Below are 18,500 nucleotides of genomic sequence, written 5' to 3' on the forward strand. Positions count from 1 at the left end.
ACTGTTGAGGGAAGTATAATTTATTACCTTCTTCGCAATTGGCGCAGAATAATAACAACAATTTACTACAACTTTTCTGGAAAATGAACGTACCTATCACATCGTATTTTATCATTAATTAAAAATTCGAATGCTAAGCTAATTTTCCTGTTAGCAACTGAAAAAATAATTTAACAGTATTTTCGCAACATCAAATCGCCAGTATAAGAATATTGTTGGTATAACTTGGCATTGTATTTATGGTTTCAAATTAAAAAAAAAAAGAAAACGATGGTCGGCACTATGGGGTCATGTGGTGTTATTAATATTTTGATAATACCGTCAAGACGTGACCATTCTGTTGAGCCTACTATCGAAATGAAATGTGCTGCAACATTTCTGTAGATTAGCTGCGGCGTTAGATATCGCAACCCCTATATTTGCGCCACGATGAATCCGAGAACGTCGCGGTATAATAACCGTACCGAATACATACGTACGAAATATCTATACGTACGGTGGTATATCATTTTCTTGTATTAGAGGTATAATAATACTACCACGACTTTCGCGGCCGCAACCTTGCTCGATCAGCTGACGGGGCGGCCGCCGGACGCCCGCTGCAGCACAGTGGTATAATATTATACGTCCTGTGCTATCGTCTTCCGCGGAGTAGACGACGTCGACGACTCCACGCGCGCGCCGTCGGTCATCAAACGCAAGCCAGAAGGAATAAAGCGACGCGCCGCTGTAACAACGAATAACGATTCCCGTCGACGATCCCGCGCGCGCGACCACCACAGAACCGCTGCAGCAGTCCGCGCACGATACGCGAGTCGCCGGTAAAACAGTATTACCTGTCGTATCGCCGCGCGCAGCGTCACACAATCGCCACCGGTCCGTCCGGAACAACGGGTCATTGATTCGGTCTCTGCCGCAGCCGTCGCCGATTTCTGCACGCGCACTTGTACGTTTTGTCTTCTGTTTTTTAAAATTTTCGCGCGCGCGCGTTCAAAATTCGAGGATTTTATATCGCAATTAGATTTTAAAATTGAGCACGCAAACACGATTAGACTTTTCCACGTCCGGTCCGCGCCGTTTCGATAATAATAAGAATCACACATCAATAGATTATTATCGTTATTGTAAAATAGTAATAACGCCGGAAATTCGCACTCATCGTGCCATTCGCTGATGTTGTTTGTTAATAATACAGCGTTTCTGCAGTGGAGTTCTGTTGACGTCGCATAATCCGCGTCACGAATTTCGCAGGTAAGTCGCAAAATATCTTACTTGGGTACGGAATCTTAAAACACTCAATTAATGAAATTATTAAAATACCATATAGAATATAGATACACGGGCATTTAATTTATTTATAAACGAGAATAAGGCGAAATAAATATTTTCAAGCCTGCAGCAGACATGCTCAAAGCATAATGTCGAAGCATTTACTCTTAATATATTTTAACGTATTTATTTTTTATCCGTGTACCTATGTTGTATGTACCTATTTTGGGTATCTATAAAATTTAATATAGAGATTTTCGATTGTTTTCAATTTCGTATTTATTTTGAGATTCGCGCAATATGCTAAAACGCCATAATAAACGTAAATGACGGCATTGAACTTAAATATTTATTTTTTTAATGATATAATTTTTGCAGTCCGTTAGGTTAAAAAAAAACAGAACGATCGTCTATCCCTATGCATCAATGACTATCATGTCAAGACAAACCACGCCATGCGGTTGAGGAGACATCAACGACAGTTATACGAGAAAACATTATTCGTTCATTTACACTACTGTACTGATATCAATCGATATTCATATTTTCGCTGAAAATATATATATATCTAAGTTGCGGTGCAGTAGTCTTCGAAACTACTGAAACAATCAACTACCTACAATATTTTTTGTCACAAGAATAGAAGACACATCGAATCCTACAGGTAAACCTTTTTTATACTAAGGTATTAATGTATAGTCGTATACCTATGCAAATAATAAATATTTAATGTTTTTTAACGAAGTATAATATATATGTACTTACCTACTCGAACACGAGTAAAATACAACTGTATTATAATATTAACGATACAATTTAATTTAGCCTCTATATACGTCACATGAATCAAATCAAACTCAGAATGCAATATACGTAGAATTCTACTGATTTTTTTTATAATTTATAGTCTTATTAATTATTTTTGTATGGATTTTCAAATGATTTAACTGATTAACACAAAACTTTATGTAGTGGGTGATGATTAACATGTTGCAATTAATGGTAAATAATAATATAAATAATATAATCTTAAAAAAATTATTCTCTCATTGAAATATATTAAGAAACACATTACATTTAACTCTCAACAAGCATCTTACCATGAAATTGTATTTAAGACAGTCACTTTTAATGACCTAAGTAGCTGTAATTGTAAACAGGAGAATGACCATACATGAAAAACATATTAAATTCCTACAAAACCCTCAATATAAGTATTAAGTATATTGAGTGGGCTTTTTAAGAATATAAATATTAAATTTCAAATAGATTTTCGTATAAAACTAAAATTATTATAAATATTACAAATTATAGTTTATGAAAAATTTTCACGACTTATTCAAGTTAAAAAATTTCGTTGGTAGTCAATTATTTTTTTCTTTTATTCTACGAAACTTTCTTTTATTGTGATACTAGTAAAATTATTAATTTTAAACGATCACAAGTTAGCAATCAATGATATAAAATGTGAGTTAAATTACTATTATATACGACGAAATATAATATATTTTATAGTATAATATATTGTAATATAAAATCAAATTTTTGAAAATTCATAACGCATCTACTACCTATATATTTTATTTATATCTCTTACTTTATCGGCTATCAAGATCTTAAGCTTAAAAAATATATTAAATCGTTTACATTAGAAAAATTATTTGACTTAGGCAGTATAATTATTTTGTTCTATACATTTTTTGCAGTATATCCATCATATTTGCATTGGTAAATTTGTTTTCATTGAATAATTATTATACCTATACAGTATACAGGTTACGGGGAGAGAACCTACAGTTTACAGAACATAATGAACAATTTAACTCAGTATTATATTTAAATTACGTGATTTTTTTATGATAATCTAATTAGTATACCTATTAACTACGTAATAGGTAGGTAGGAATTATCGTGCCTCTGGATGGTAGGCGATAAATAAAGTTTCATGATTTTCAATGTTTAATGAACAAATAAATGTTATTTAATAGAAATTATCTTTAAAGATATTAGCATATTCTCATTGTATATTAAACATTTTATACTAGTAAAATAGAAACAAAGAAGTGTAATGGCGTAAATGTGTATACCTTTACATGAAAAATTATAAGTTCATTGTCTCCATGAATGCACATGATATTTATAATTATAATTCTTAGTTAATTTATTTTTCGTTATCATTCATTAGTTTACAAACCTTTTTTTATCGTAGAAATAATAAATATTTCATATATAGTTTAAATATACACAAATATACACACTAAATGTTTATATATATATAATGTAATATTAAATTGTATAATATTAAATATATCAAGACTATATAATATGAGTATAAGATCCACGAGGTCAGTTAGGTTCATAAATAATAAATGCATAACAATTTGTAAGTAGATGATTAAGAAGAAATTAAGGAAAATATCTAGTAGGTATAATTATGTATTATATAACATAACAGCATAACAAAATAAAAACATTAAGATCGAAAAGTTGTATTCCAAATTATTAGTTTTATATTCAAATATCAATATTTTAAAAATAATTGAGTTATATGAAGCCAGTCGTGTATTTAGTGATATGGTTGTAATATAGTTTTTAGATTTTATACTTTTTGGTGATATTTTTCGGTATCAAGATTCGAGATTATCTAGTGAAATGAATGAGATCTAATTATTAAAAAAATTCTTAATTCGTAACACAAAGATTCAAACAAAAATGTAGGTTTTAACAATTAATATGCTGTTTTAAATAACAATAATAGTTTATAGCACTGTACAATAAACAATAATGGTGACTTCTACATAGTGTTTGTTCCTAGATCGTACAATAATATATTTAAATAGATATATACATATTATACATATTATACAATTAGCAATCATATTTTCTAACATTAATAATTATTCTAGAAACAATACATTGATTACAATAAGTAGTCTAGATCGTTGCGATCGTGCTAGTTAATACACCGACTTTTAAATACCTATACGTTTTTGTGATACTTAAATTTAGTCTAAAGATAAAATACATTTGATCACTTTATTGTCAATAACAATCTTTGTGTAATAGACCGCACTCATAAATTTTATTATAATGTGCACCCGTTAACAATAATGCATATCCGTCTATTTTTTAATTATGATATTCAATTGAGTACAGATATTGAATAAGATTTCTCTTGTAGATGAAAGTAGTGTACTATACTGTAGGAACCTACCTCTATTTGAGATCCGCATTCAATTATAGATCATTAAACCGACACTGAATCCAACACAGATTACGATTATTTTGGAGTGAAGACAAAGAAGATAGAGAATGCCGAATTTATTTTATGCCGTATCAAAGAAGTCCGTAAATAATAGTCGTCATCGTAGTACCAAACTGTTTAGGAAGGCGTGTAAAACGTTATTGTTAAAAATAATAATAATAATAAAAATGTAGTTACAAATCAAAATTAGTAATTATTATACGTTGGTGTATACCTAGGCATATTGGAGATAAAAAAATGTTTTTGAATATCGAATATTTCAAAATGTTTGGGTATCGACTGTCGATATATATGTATGGTTCTTAAATTCGATCCGAATATGTAAATATGTAAATGACGATTAAAATTACAAACTCATGAAATAATTCGATTGACTTATTAGTAATTAAATATGTAGTTGATGTCATGGTGCCCATGAATACTATAGGTCCCATCACGCCACCTCCTAAATTAAGACATCGGCAAATTTGCGAATTGCTTCTGAGATAACATATTTTTATTTTATATTTTGTTAATATATATATATATATATATATTTCGTCCTTGTCATCGGCATGTTTCGATCTAACGACCGGTCAACGAACTATACGCTCGATAAATTTTTTTGTACCTACCGGAAAGAAACAACTAAAAGCCGTTCCAAATCTAAAATCATGAAGATCGCGACCGCGAGTCCAAAAATAAATTCGTGACAATCATGACGTTTATAATTATACGCATATATTTGTACACCACAGTCCTTAAAATCCGTTGTCTTAACTATAACGGTGTGTTACGACTACGGCGTACCTATATAGGCTATAACGTATAATCAGATTTTATGAACAAGCTATAGCCTATACATTTCACACAATAATAATAATATATTATGTTTGAATACCTATATGCGAAAGAAAGAGCTTAAAGGCCAGGTCCCAGGTCAATAGATTTTACTATTGAGTAAATGAATATTCTAGAGAAAACGAGAGCAAGTTTACATCAGCAAAAGTTCGTTGTCTCCGGTTATAATATGAACGTACATACAAGATAAGTTATTGATAATTATAATTTTTTCTAGCCAGGCTTGTATTTAAGCTTTTTTCCTCTTGAGAAATATAATCGAACCACTTCTGACTTCATACCTATATAATAACCAGCAAGCCCTTCTTTTCGTTTTATGTTTTTTGTATATTAATGAACAGTTAAAATGTTTTGTTATACCGGCAACTTTTGTCCACTTCCTAAATTCAGACCAGTTTTTAGCACGAAATCATATTAGTAATCAAATGTATGGATACTGACTATATTATTAATCATATAACCACAGTTATCTTATGATATTTCTGTGAATAAGATCATCGAACTAATATCGAATACTTTTTAGATAATACACATATAATTTATGTTTATTTTTTTTTTCAATAAATTTATAAAATCTAAGATGAGTGCTCTTCGGTTGGTTTAAAATCGCTTCCCCAATGTATGACCGTAAGGAATTTGCAAGTTGTAACATACCTAACCTATACGTATAGTAGGTATAATAATAATGTCCTAACCTAACCTATAATCATACATATGACCGGGCGCGTCGGCTATACCTATGTGGACATGTCAAAGTAAATAAAAAGCGCATTCGTTTAATAATAGTGATAAAATTAAATAAATGTATGATGGGTACTTAACAATAATACATAATATATACATAATGATAAAACGTTGGGTGTCTTGTAGAATCTAGTCAAACAGGATTACACGTCGACCGTTATTCACTCGTTCTAGTCCGTTATTACACACACACACACACACACACACACACACACACACACACACACACACACACACACACACACACACACACACACACACACACACACACACACACACACACACACACACACACACACACACACACACACACACACACACACACACACACACACACACACACACACACACACACACACACACACACACACACACACACACACACACACACACACACACACACACACACACACACACACACACACACACACACACACACACACACACACACACACACACACACACACACACACACACACACACACACACACACACACACACACACACACACACACACACACACACACACACACACACACACACACACACACACACACACACACACACACACACACACACGCACACGCGTGCGTAATATCTTACACCGATAGAAATGACTAGCTATAGGTACACACGTCATAGTCACTTGCATCGGAAATCCTACCTATATATATCGTATGCTTATTATAGGTACGATTACACAGAACTAATGACATTTAATTATATATTGTGTATGTGAGGACGTCCGGGGAGATGGTACTTGTGCGTGCACTTGTTGTGAACGCCGTGCGAGAACCGTTTCTCGTTGGCGGTCGCGGCGCGGCGGTCGGTCATTGTCGCTGTCGTTTCCGCGTATATATTATATTTATATATATATATAGTAGGTAGTATGTACCACAAATAAGTAGTAAATACTAGATTGCAGAACTCGATATTTCTAAAATGTAAAAAATATCGATGCCGATAAAATTACCGATAATTCTTTCCTGAGAAGCGGATATTTGAAAAAAAACTAAACGGTATAATAGGCAGAAAATCGACCATATTAAATATACACAATATTCATTTCTGTATATAAGTATTGTAGGTATATTATAAATCATAATATTATATTGATATATTATTATAATCATTCAATGGATGTACACTAAGTTACTCACATATTTTCTATGTTATGTATTAGTATATACTAATTTAAAGCCCCCCGTTCAAAACCAATAAAAAAATTTCCATGTGCCTAAATCACCCAATTCCTCGACGAATTAAAATCAATTCTTAACCCTCTTTTAACTGCACTCATAGCTTTACTACACAAAACTCTACACCCCACCATTCCCATTCCATAACACACATGCCATCTACCTTCTGTACATCTATATCATGTTATTTACATATTTAATGTTATACTGTACCAAGTAGGTAGTTGATTTTTTACTACCGCGGTTGACGATTCTTGTTATTAATATTGTAGTTGTGACATTAATTAATATCAATGCCATATCCTCATCTTGTTCTTCAATTAATTTTCGAGCTATAGTAACTTTTGGTTGAAGCTAATAAAAATGTATATACATACATATATTATACTGGTAATACAACTATTTCATTCATGGTTTGTGTAAAACGTAGTTGCACAATAGTACAATACGTCTAGATAAATATTTACACATATAGGAGTCCGGTATACAATTTCTACCAATATTTAAAATTGTTTTTCAATATAGCATATTTTTTATGCGATTGGTAATGCAATTATGAAACTGTAAAATAGTGAAAAATAACAAATACATCATTTTTTGTTGAATCAATTTATATACCCTATATTCTTTTGTATTCATCATAAATCCCTTTCTAACATCATTCAGTGTAATGAAAATGTAAACGCTCACTTATTAAGATGATACTTTGATAGGAGACGGATTCGCAGCACATCTACATGGCAACCATCTAATATTGTTATAAGTTTATATAAGTCATATACATTTTAGTGCTATCCACCTGTGTCCGCGGAGCTTCAAACCCCGAAATGAAAAAAAAAAAAATACCTATATATTTTAATTTTGGCTCGACAGACGGACGACAAACGGTATATCGGGAAAATGTGCGTTTCCCGTACAGTATATTATACGTATATACTAATTTATTTTGCCGTCATTACAACGTAGGTACCTAGTATATATATAGTTATTATACCATACATGTATACACGATTTCGGTGCGACCGCGAGTTGCTTTGTACATAACTATACGTTATACATGACTGCGCTAAGAGGACCGCGGGCACGACCCAACGCCACAAGGTCATTGAGATTTCTTTTCGACGTGTACCGTTATATGATTTACGCTGCGGTCGTTCTGTGATACACACTGCACGGATGTTCGTACATAATATACTTACCTACTACAGAGCGGATGTATACATATCTAGTAACTATGCCCAACTATGCTATTTAGGCGGGTAATAAGTTTTACTTTACACCACCACCGCAGCGATTGCGACTCGCGATATGCATATAAATGTATAGCTACCTTGACTTTGAAGTTTGAATATGACTTTTTTTTTTGGGGGGGGGGGGGGTTTATCATTTACACATTTTTAACCAGATCACATTTTACTAGGTACAATGATTATATTAGACATGCATTACCATGGGGTCAAAGGAAATTAGGTCAGGTAGGTATTCTCCCCATAGCCTTTTTTAAAAAAAAAACCTTTCGAAGTATATTAATATGTTGCTTGTGTTTATTCATTGTTTTTTATACATTTCGAATTTCATACTATTTAATATCGGTAAACTAAAAATTTCAAGTTAGTTAGATTTTTATTTTCTACTCATTATACTTTGTCAATACCTACTTAACTAGAGTAGAGGGAATCGATAAATCTAAATCAATAATGTAGTTTAAAACAACTAAACGAAAGCGTATATTTAATGAGCGACTGCATATTGTTTATGATGGTAAATATATTGGTAATATAAATTCAATGAAGTCTGTTTCACCGGCGGAAGTGGTTTAATAGTAATTACTAATTACCAATTATTACTCTCGTCTACTGCAAAATTATTAACATGACGCATTTTAGGACATTTTTTGTGAGTATGTGAATATTCTTAAAGGCAGATTTCTGTTAATACTCTCAATAAATTAAATACAAATATTTGTCTTTGTTAACAATACAAGTTCAAAATTTCACAAATTTATAAAACTAGGTATCTTGAAACCATATAATATTTATATAGGTAGTATGCTTAAAAAAATAAATTAGTTTTTATACGGTGATTGTTGGTATTATTGTTTTTTAATATTGTGATTAATTCGAGTGTTACGGTTCGTTAAAGATAAATTAACTTTGAATAAAGTGATGCGGGACTACTACACGATCGTCTGTATGGTAAAAACTAAAAATGCGTTTTCGTCGCGCACTGCAGCGAGTCGCGTTTTCCCGTTATACGATTTTATGCGTACCTATCAATTATAAACTATATATATATATATTATATACGTGATACATAAATGAACTAGCAGACCTTCCTAGTTCTGAAGATTCTAGTCGAAACAATACATTCGTACGATTTTACATCGTGTCCTACATTAGAATATAAGTCTTATACCTTTACCATTATAATACGATAATCAGATGCTCTCTTGGTGGTGGGCTGAAATTGTCATTTTTATAGATATGGTCTGATTATTATATTGAATGCTTTTATAAAATCATTGCTACAAAAAAAAAAATATTTTATATTTTATTGTACAAGCCAATATATACTTAATATGCATCGAAACCAAAGATATTTTAATAGTATATAAATGTTTGCGTTTTTAAACATTTATGGTTAAAGTTTTTAAGTATAAAAATAAGCTATTCAAACGGCTGAGTGATGAATATTTTTGTCTAAATGCAAAGCTATAGATTATGTTATGTGATAAATATGCTCACATTTTGTAATTTTGTATAAGTACATCGTACGTATTATGTTATTGTATTTTTGTCTATACTAATTTTATGGACATAATGGAGTGCCAGTTTTACATGGGAGTTTAATTGTATTATTATATTCGCAGAGGACTCAGACAAATCAAAGTGGCTTGTTCCATGCGTGTATTATTAAACAGTTACATTATAATATATGTCATATCAAAATTATTGTTATTGTTACTCACCAATCAGCAGTGGTCTGAACTCAACAGTTTTGACATTATAGACGACCAAGTCATCTTGAGGCAACCTGTCTACCTATTAAATTATTTTGTAGTATCACTACTAAATGTTTTAAATTTAAAATTTAAATTCACTCTTGTATATAATATTTACTCTGAATTATTTAATAATATGGATACATCACTTATATGTAGTTTTTACCCACGCACCCATCCACTTTTTTGCTCGGTGCAATTATTGCTCACCATGAACCACCCTTGTCAATAGTCAGTGTAAATATACGCGAATAGCGAATATAATGGCACACTGACGAAGACGAACTCTTTTTCAATACTTATTTTAGTTTTTAATTATACAGTAATATTATATTATTATTATTATGTGGTGATTGTATAATTGTACATATTTATATATACCTATATATATTATTACGAATGACGCATCCGAAAAGTTTTTACTTTTTCTGACTTTCAGCATAATATACTTCTACCTACGGACTTATAAATATTTATCTGCCGGTATCACGCATCATCGTACTTGATTATTGAAAGTGTTTTATATGTTTGAGTACACATTTTCATAGATATTTTTAAAATTCAGAACACGTACGTACGAAAAAATATATGAATACCTCAAAGTATGTCAAGAATTACATATTTAATAAGTAGTAATATGGCTCAGAAATACCAGTTAACGGAATAAGGGAACATATTAGTCACCGATACCATTATGTATCAATAGTATACAATAATATAGCTTAAAAATAAAAACACTAAATTAAAGTATTTCAATTAAACAGTACTGAGCCAATATGGTTTATCTTTATACCCACGTCAAACATTTTCTAATACTAAAAATATTACATGATGGTATTGTATATTTGGTTAATTTCTTATGTATAACTTTGTTCTACATAAAATATAAGACATAATAAAAAATCTCACGCCATATAAGGTAAAGTAAAATTATGTATATATTGTAATAAAACTTAAGTTATAACCTTATAACAATATATTTGTTCGTTTATTTCAGTATAAATAACAGATAATTTATAGAATATAAAATAATACTACAGTAATATATTTAAATATGAATATTATTTTTTAGTTATTTTATCGTCATATAATTAATATTGATTATTACTGTAGAGCCCGGATTTATATGCATTTGCATGTTCGTACTAAGTGTATTATGCAGGTCTATGGGGGTTTAAAATGTGCACGGTTCATATCACACCGAATATAAATATCAAATTTTATATTGCATATTTTGCATATTTCGAGGGTTTTTGCATATTTGTTTATAAATGCATATGTCATGCATATTTATTAGGTTTTTAATAAATAAATAATTTTAATTTACAATAAATTTTGAAATTGTCTCAATGTATGAGAATATGAGATCGGAGCATGAATAGATATGATAGACCTTATACTAGTATATAGACCTTATACTAAACATACGTAGTGCGTACACGACTCGGGTCCCGGCATGCCATGTTGTTATCATTCTATAAATAATCACATCATGTATTCGCGTATCGTTATAGTCGGAAATTCCCGGCCGATCGTACGTCAATGTATTTGTCCCCGGTAGTGCTTGACGCTTGTTCATACCGTTTTAAAAAAAAGACGAAATGCCAAAAACTTAAATTTTCAAAAATGTTATTTTAAATGATTTATATTTTTTTTTCAAGTTTTCTATTAGAGTAACTTCAAATGATCTAAAATATTTATTTTATATCATATGTATATATATTTTATTATAATATTTATTTTATTTATAAATGATTTGAAATAAAGATCAGTGGATATAATCATCTTTTTTTGTTTTTGATAAAATATTTAGAATTTTCTTTGGTGTAAAAGTGTGGTTTTTTTTAAAAAAAAAACACATTTTATAAGTGTAACATAATGCATATAATTGCATATTTAGCCACTTTTTCTTTGCATATTTGCATCATATTTGACACTTTTTTAATGCATATAAATCCGGGCTCTAAATTTATTAGTAATGTTAAATTCTTGTAAATAAAATTACGGGAGTGTCTAATTTGTCTAAATAGTACACGTGCCCGTCGTACGAAGAAACTCCCGCTATCCCATAATAATATAAGCGGATATTCGAAATATCTCGAGGAGACTTAAACGACCATGACCTAACGAAGTTTTTACTGAGCGTTTAACACGTTACCACGATGTTTTCTACTCAAACATACTCGTCGTCATGAACCCGAATGCTACACAAGAGCAAAAACGTATTGTTAGGTAAAGATATTTAATAAGGGGGGAGGAAGAAAAAATATAATTTTCCAACAATATAATAAAGTTAAATATTAAATCAAAATTTTTACTATAAAATTAAATTTTTTCATGTCAATAATTACCTTTACTACCGGACGCATTGTGTACACAATCGATAATCATTAGGTTTTTGATTGTACTACTACCACCAGTGACCAGTGGTGGTTTACAAACGTGACTTTCCCATTGCCTGTATAATACACATGAGTATAATAATATATACAGTCACGGATTCCTGGGAGGTCTATCGTCTGCGTGGTTAGGTTAGACAACACTCATCGGCGAGCGTTAAAAATATCTGGGTGACGGGTTCAACGTAATAATTCGCTTTTATATAGGTGCGCCTATATACACATAAAAACACCTCACACAACCAACCCAATAAAAAAGTAATAATAATAATATGTAAAACGTGTTTTCCCTTCGTTGTGTGTCTACATCTCAGATCAGAATATCAGATAGCCCGCTACTGTACCATATTATATACATAACACACACTACGCATATAAAAATATTACATACATACATAGTTTATAATTTTTACGGGTCACAAGACCAAACCGTCGTCGAATGCCGTATATAATTGTGCGTATATACCTATAATAATATTGTATATTGTGTTATGACGTATAATGTATACACGAATTATAACTACATAATAATAATAATAGTGATAATATATATAATATAACGTTATACCTATCTATCTAATTATCTGCTTTGAACATCTCACATGTGGCATGTATACGACCGCGCGTTTGTCACTATACTTACGCCGCGTACGTGTAACACGCGCATTCAGCCATTTTCCGATATTATTACGTTTTCAATGTAATTTTTTTTTTTCGTAAATCGATAATAATTATACACGAGCGCAGCTAGTATTAATTATTGTCGTTTTATCTTGAAAGTGGGGAGAGGGCTTTTTTTCCATCGTCAATCCGGACACTGCATGCGCGTATAATTACCCTGCAACTATAGGTATCCGCTACTTCTGCTCCGCAGTGGCAGACGGCTCGCCTTCTTTACGATAATAATAATTATTGTACCTATATATTATATATGTATAGGTATAACCTCTCCTCATCACTCGGATCTCGTGCAGCCAACACGTACACACAATATTTTATCCATTAACATTCCGAAACGATCGTCGCGATATTGGTCCGCAACACCACTATAATAATATAATAGGTTAGGTATATAATATTATGTGCATGTACGCCACTGAGGTTTATTTCCCGTCGATTTGTCTGTAGGTATACGGCGAATATAATATTATATACGGACCGATTGTATGTAATATATTGCCGCCGCGGCGGACAGCTGCAAACGCGTAAAATATTATATAAAATTGATCGACGTGACGATATTATGTGCGGAGCCGTCGCGAACAATAGCAGCTAAAATAATTATAGTTTACGTTCGGAACATTTACGGTTAAAAAAGAAAATTAATACAGCGGTAAAAAATTACCCGGTCAAATTTGTATTTGATCGAGTGACCCTTCTTTTTAAATGTTTTTACTTTTCACTATTTGCAGATCATCAAATTTATTTCGATACTATATTCAGTAATTCACTCATTATAAGATATTTCTCATACAACATGCATAATATTGCAGGTATTATTATATTATGTAGAACGTAGATGTAAAACTATTTTTTTTAAACGGTTAAATTTGACGGCATTTGAATATTTGATTGATTACATTGTTGTTATTATTTAAAAAAAAAAATGAACGCAGACGTTCAATTTGTCACTAATTTAGTGTTGGCCTAAGTATAATATATTAATAGACATGAAAAAAACCTAACCGAAATGTATGTAAGATAAGCATTGGACATTCATTTTTTTTGCGGTAAAATGTACCTATACCCTATATATTATACATATATATAAGAATATAAGATGAATAGCATGTAATATTGTATGACGTATCTACGTTGAATCAAAGTTATATTTGTCGGTGCAATGGTCTAACATTCGATAAAATCGATATTTATAAAATTATAATAATTCATAAGTACCTAGGTATGTATCTACGGTGAATTGAACGATAGTAATACCTGTATGTGTATATTGTATTATTGTGTAGTGCGTAGTATTATTTCGGTTTGTGGTTAAGAATGTGAATAATCTTCAATGTTCTAATTTATTTTGTATTATTTGTGCATTTTTTAAATTCTGTAATTATTTACTCGTATGTACTTTTTTATTCGATAATTATGTATCTATTGTATAGGTGTTGTAACATATTTAATAGTATGTTAACATGTTTTAAGATACTTTTTAATGACCGAATAAATTGGTTTTTTGAGTTTTTCTCAATAATATCATAACAGCAATTGATGGTAGGTACATACTTAATTCAAACTTTTAATTAGAATATATTGTATAGGTGCTTTTAGCCATATAGTTCGAAACTAATCCTGAACTTTATACACATGCAGATTTATTATGCAAACTATGAATACAAATTTGATTGGTAAACTTTCAGGAAGGATAAAATAAAAAAAAACATTGATTATATGTATCCATGTATTACCTCTAGTATATATATATGTATCCATGTACAAGTATCTAATTTGATTCGATATATCGTATATGACATTTGTTGGACGTATTTCTCTGTGGACTTGACCGCAGAAGAAATTAGTATTCATCTGGTAGTTCATGCCAGTGTAAACCATTTTACAGTTACGATTCTCGTGAAACAAATATACAATATATGTGTAGGTACACGCAGACGACAGAAATCGCTAGATAATGCAAATTCATGACTCAATATCTAAAAACAGCATAATGACAGTATTAACCACGAGTCAATAATGCTTTGAATTTTTTCTCTAGTTAATTCCGAGGGTAAAATAAATTTAAATCTTAAAACACGTGCGTGTATTTGCGAAAAAAAAAACTTTCGCCGTTTTAAATTGCCGACCTAGAAACACCGAATAGGTTGTTATAATAATATTTGACCTACGCTCGTCATATAATAACATAACGTACTCATAACATGTACATTACGTCTGCAATACACTGTTTCCGTTCGGATGAATAATAGTGACATAAAAAATAAATGTACTCACTTCAGGGTTTGGTATACGACCACGCGTTCCATTTTACACTTATTATTACTACTACTTTCTACATGATCTTGGTTTTAACGTTAGAATTCATGACTAATCATCGTCCAGGAATCCAAAGCTCGTGCGTTAATATCATAATAATATAATCGTCATATAATACGATTATAGAAAGTCGATTCCGGATGAATCGGTAAACAATGAATACGTGATGCATACATTACGTTGCCTCTAAATCGATATAGGTACCTACTATTTATAATATCATACGTATACCATAGGCGGACTTGGGGTTTGATCTCCAGAGAGTTACTTTATGTTTATACTTTCGTATTAATGTTTGAATATTATCATAATATAATCTGATCAGTGAAGGACTTTTTAGTTATATTGTTATGTGTATAAATAGTTTCTATGTACGGATTTTAATTGTTGAATCCAAGTTTTATATTTTGGTTAGTCTTAGACTTCTTATAGAGGAGCGAAATCCTAATCCTAGTCTAAAGACTACTAGTCTGCCGGTGGGTTGCAAAAGAAGATTATTCTATTGATCGAAAAAAGGCTAATCTGTTGACTGCTACTACACTGATAAATGGTGGGTAAATGCCCTTATTTGAGCTCACCCTCGAGTCCAACTCTTGATATTTAAGTAGGTCGTCGTCTCTTTTTCGTGCTTGGGCTCGTACGTTTCAGTATTTCTGGACACGAGAGGCTTACGAATGCGTTAATCAATGAACTATATATCAATAAATAATTTATTGAATTGTCAATTTGATTTTTAAATCTGTTCATATTTTTACAAACCTCTTGTGACATTACATTGCAGCACGCCGTGTTTACTTTAATTCAATGAGAATCGCTTAGGAACTTTACGTGCGGTTCGTTATCTCAAGCCCTATTATAAACGCGTATTATAATATATAAAATTACATATCATATTACGGGAAACCCTATTCAATTTCACGAACTTTGCATACAAGATTTGCCGATTGATTTTTTTGGTTGTTGCTATATAAATCAATTTAGTAGGTAAATCATATTATAATATTTAAAATAATTCGCACTCGGCCATCGCTCTTTGACTTCGTGAGTCTCGAAATGTATCAAAGGATGTAGGATGGATATGTTTTATTTCTGAAACATAATTATATAACCTGTTGTAAACCAATAGATCATTATAATTAGTATAATTATTTTTTAGTAAACATTTATTTGAAGATATAAAACTCATTTATACTTAGTGCTTATATTTTTCGATGAAATTTATGGTTGTGTTCCAATATACGTTCATCCTATCAATACTCAAACATTGTCAGTCAATAATTTATGAGCAATAATTACAGGTTAGGTAAATCGTTTACACATATTTTGTGATTTGTCTAACTATTGTATTACAAGCTATGCCGCATTGATCATGACTTGAATTGGGTACATTTCAGTATTAATTTTATTTATGAAAACTAAATAAGTACCTACCTACCTAAATAATCGTATTTACTATATAATCATTTTTTATTAATCTACTATAAACTATTATAATATATATTATAACATTTTTTAAACTTCATATTCAGAATCAAAAAAATAGAATAGGAGTTTAAATCACATTGCTTGTATAGACTAAGTAAATTTGGTTATATATTTTTAAAACGTGTTCCATAATAATTACTAATTAGTTATATTTTGTTTAATTTCCCTCAATACTGTATGTTTAAATAGTTTCCAATTTTATAATGTACTTATAATACTTTAAAATAATCTATTTTTTGAGAAAACAAATTACGAAAAATATAGAAATGCTTGTATTAAATTAATTATTTATGATGCGCTGATTATAATCGTTTATAGCAATAGGTATCTACCGAACAAGTTATACTTTTCGTCGCTTCCCAAACGGCTCCCGCCGAAAAAGGTATTACATAGTACATACAGCCATACAGGTAAATTTCCTAACAGCTGACGGTCATACTGGTATACCGATTGCAGGTTGATATACCGTATACCGGTAAATATACTTTAAATTAATTTTTAAAACGGAATACCGAAAATATCGTACATATCGATAATATCAAAAACACGGAAAATTCCCAAACATTGAACATTTGAATCAAACTATTAAATCGCTAAAATATTAATTATTTGGCCTTCCTTACCGTCAGAAGTCTTGAACTGTTTCACTGCAGACGATTTAATGGCTATCAAACCGAAAGACGATAAAATAGACAAAGTGTTCGACTACATTTTTGAAAATGATATAATGCCAAATAGTCGTTTCCCGCCTGAAATGTGGACTGTGTTCAGCTTTCCTTGCTTTGACCGAAAATGGCTGAGAAATAAGAATCATTTCACAGCAGATTCTGTAACAGCGAATTCAATTCTGCTCATCCTAATATTTTCAAGGTTATCGACATACAGACCAAAATACTTAAATACAATTCATAACTCAAATTAAAGTTCGAAGTAATATGTAAATACACCAAAACTGACAAAAAACAGAAGCTCATTGAAAACAATATTCAAGAATTTTTACCAAATAAAATAACAAGCATATATAGATTATATAAAAAATCGTGCGTCAACAATTTACCTATTTTATAATTTTTTTATATTTTTAAACATACATTTTTTACGATTTTTGTCAATTTTTCAAAACTTTTTAACATTTAATTCACAGAATATAACTTTTATAATTTACTTAGAATATAACCTAAAAAAAATTTTCAACGAGAGCCTGATCGTAAAATCTTTTTCGATGGAAGCCGTTTGGGAATTGACTTTTTTGAAAAATGGGAGCCGAATGGGCTACGCCTATATTTTTCGGTCCTTTT

The 18,500-nt window shown here is 30.8% G+C and overlaps 1 protein-coding gene across 1 annotated transcript in view; it reads left to right on the forward strand.

The window, feature by feature from the left end:
* Positions 1–678: 678 nt before the first annotated feature.
* Positions 679–18,500, forward strand: part of Np (serine protease notopleural) — a 37,886-nt gene continuing 20,064 nt past the window's right edge. Inside the window, exons 1-2 of the mRNA XM_015518470.2 lie at positions 679–1,251; positions 1,648–1,933. The gene's annotated coding sequence lies outside the window, so the exon portion shown is untranslated. The remainder of the gene's footprint in view (positions 1,252–1,647; positions 1,934–18,500) is intronic.

Source organism: Diuraphis noxia, unplaced genomic scaffold, assembly GCF_037042655.1.
Source record: "Diuraphis noxia isolate RWA-SAM2 unplaced genomic scaffold, SU_Dnox_SAM2 contig0001, whole genome shotgun sequence".
NCBI classification, from domain to species: Eukaryota; Metazoa; Arthropoda; class Insecta; order Hemiptera; family Aphididae; genus Diuraphis; species Diuraphis noxia.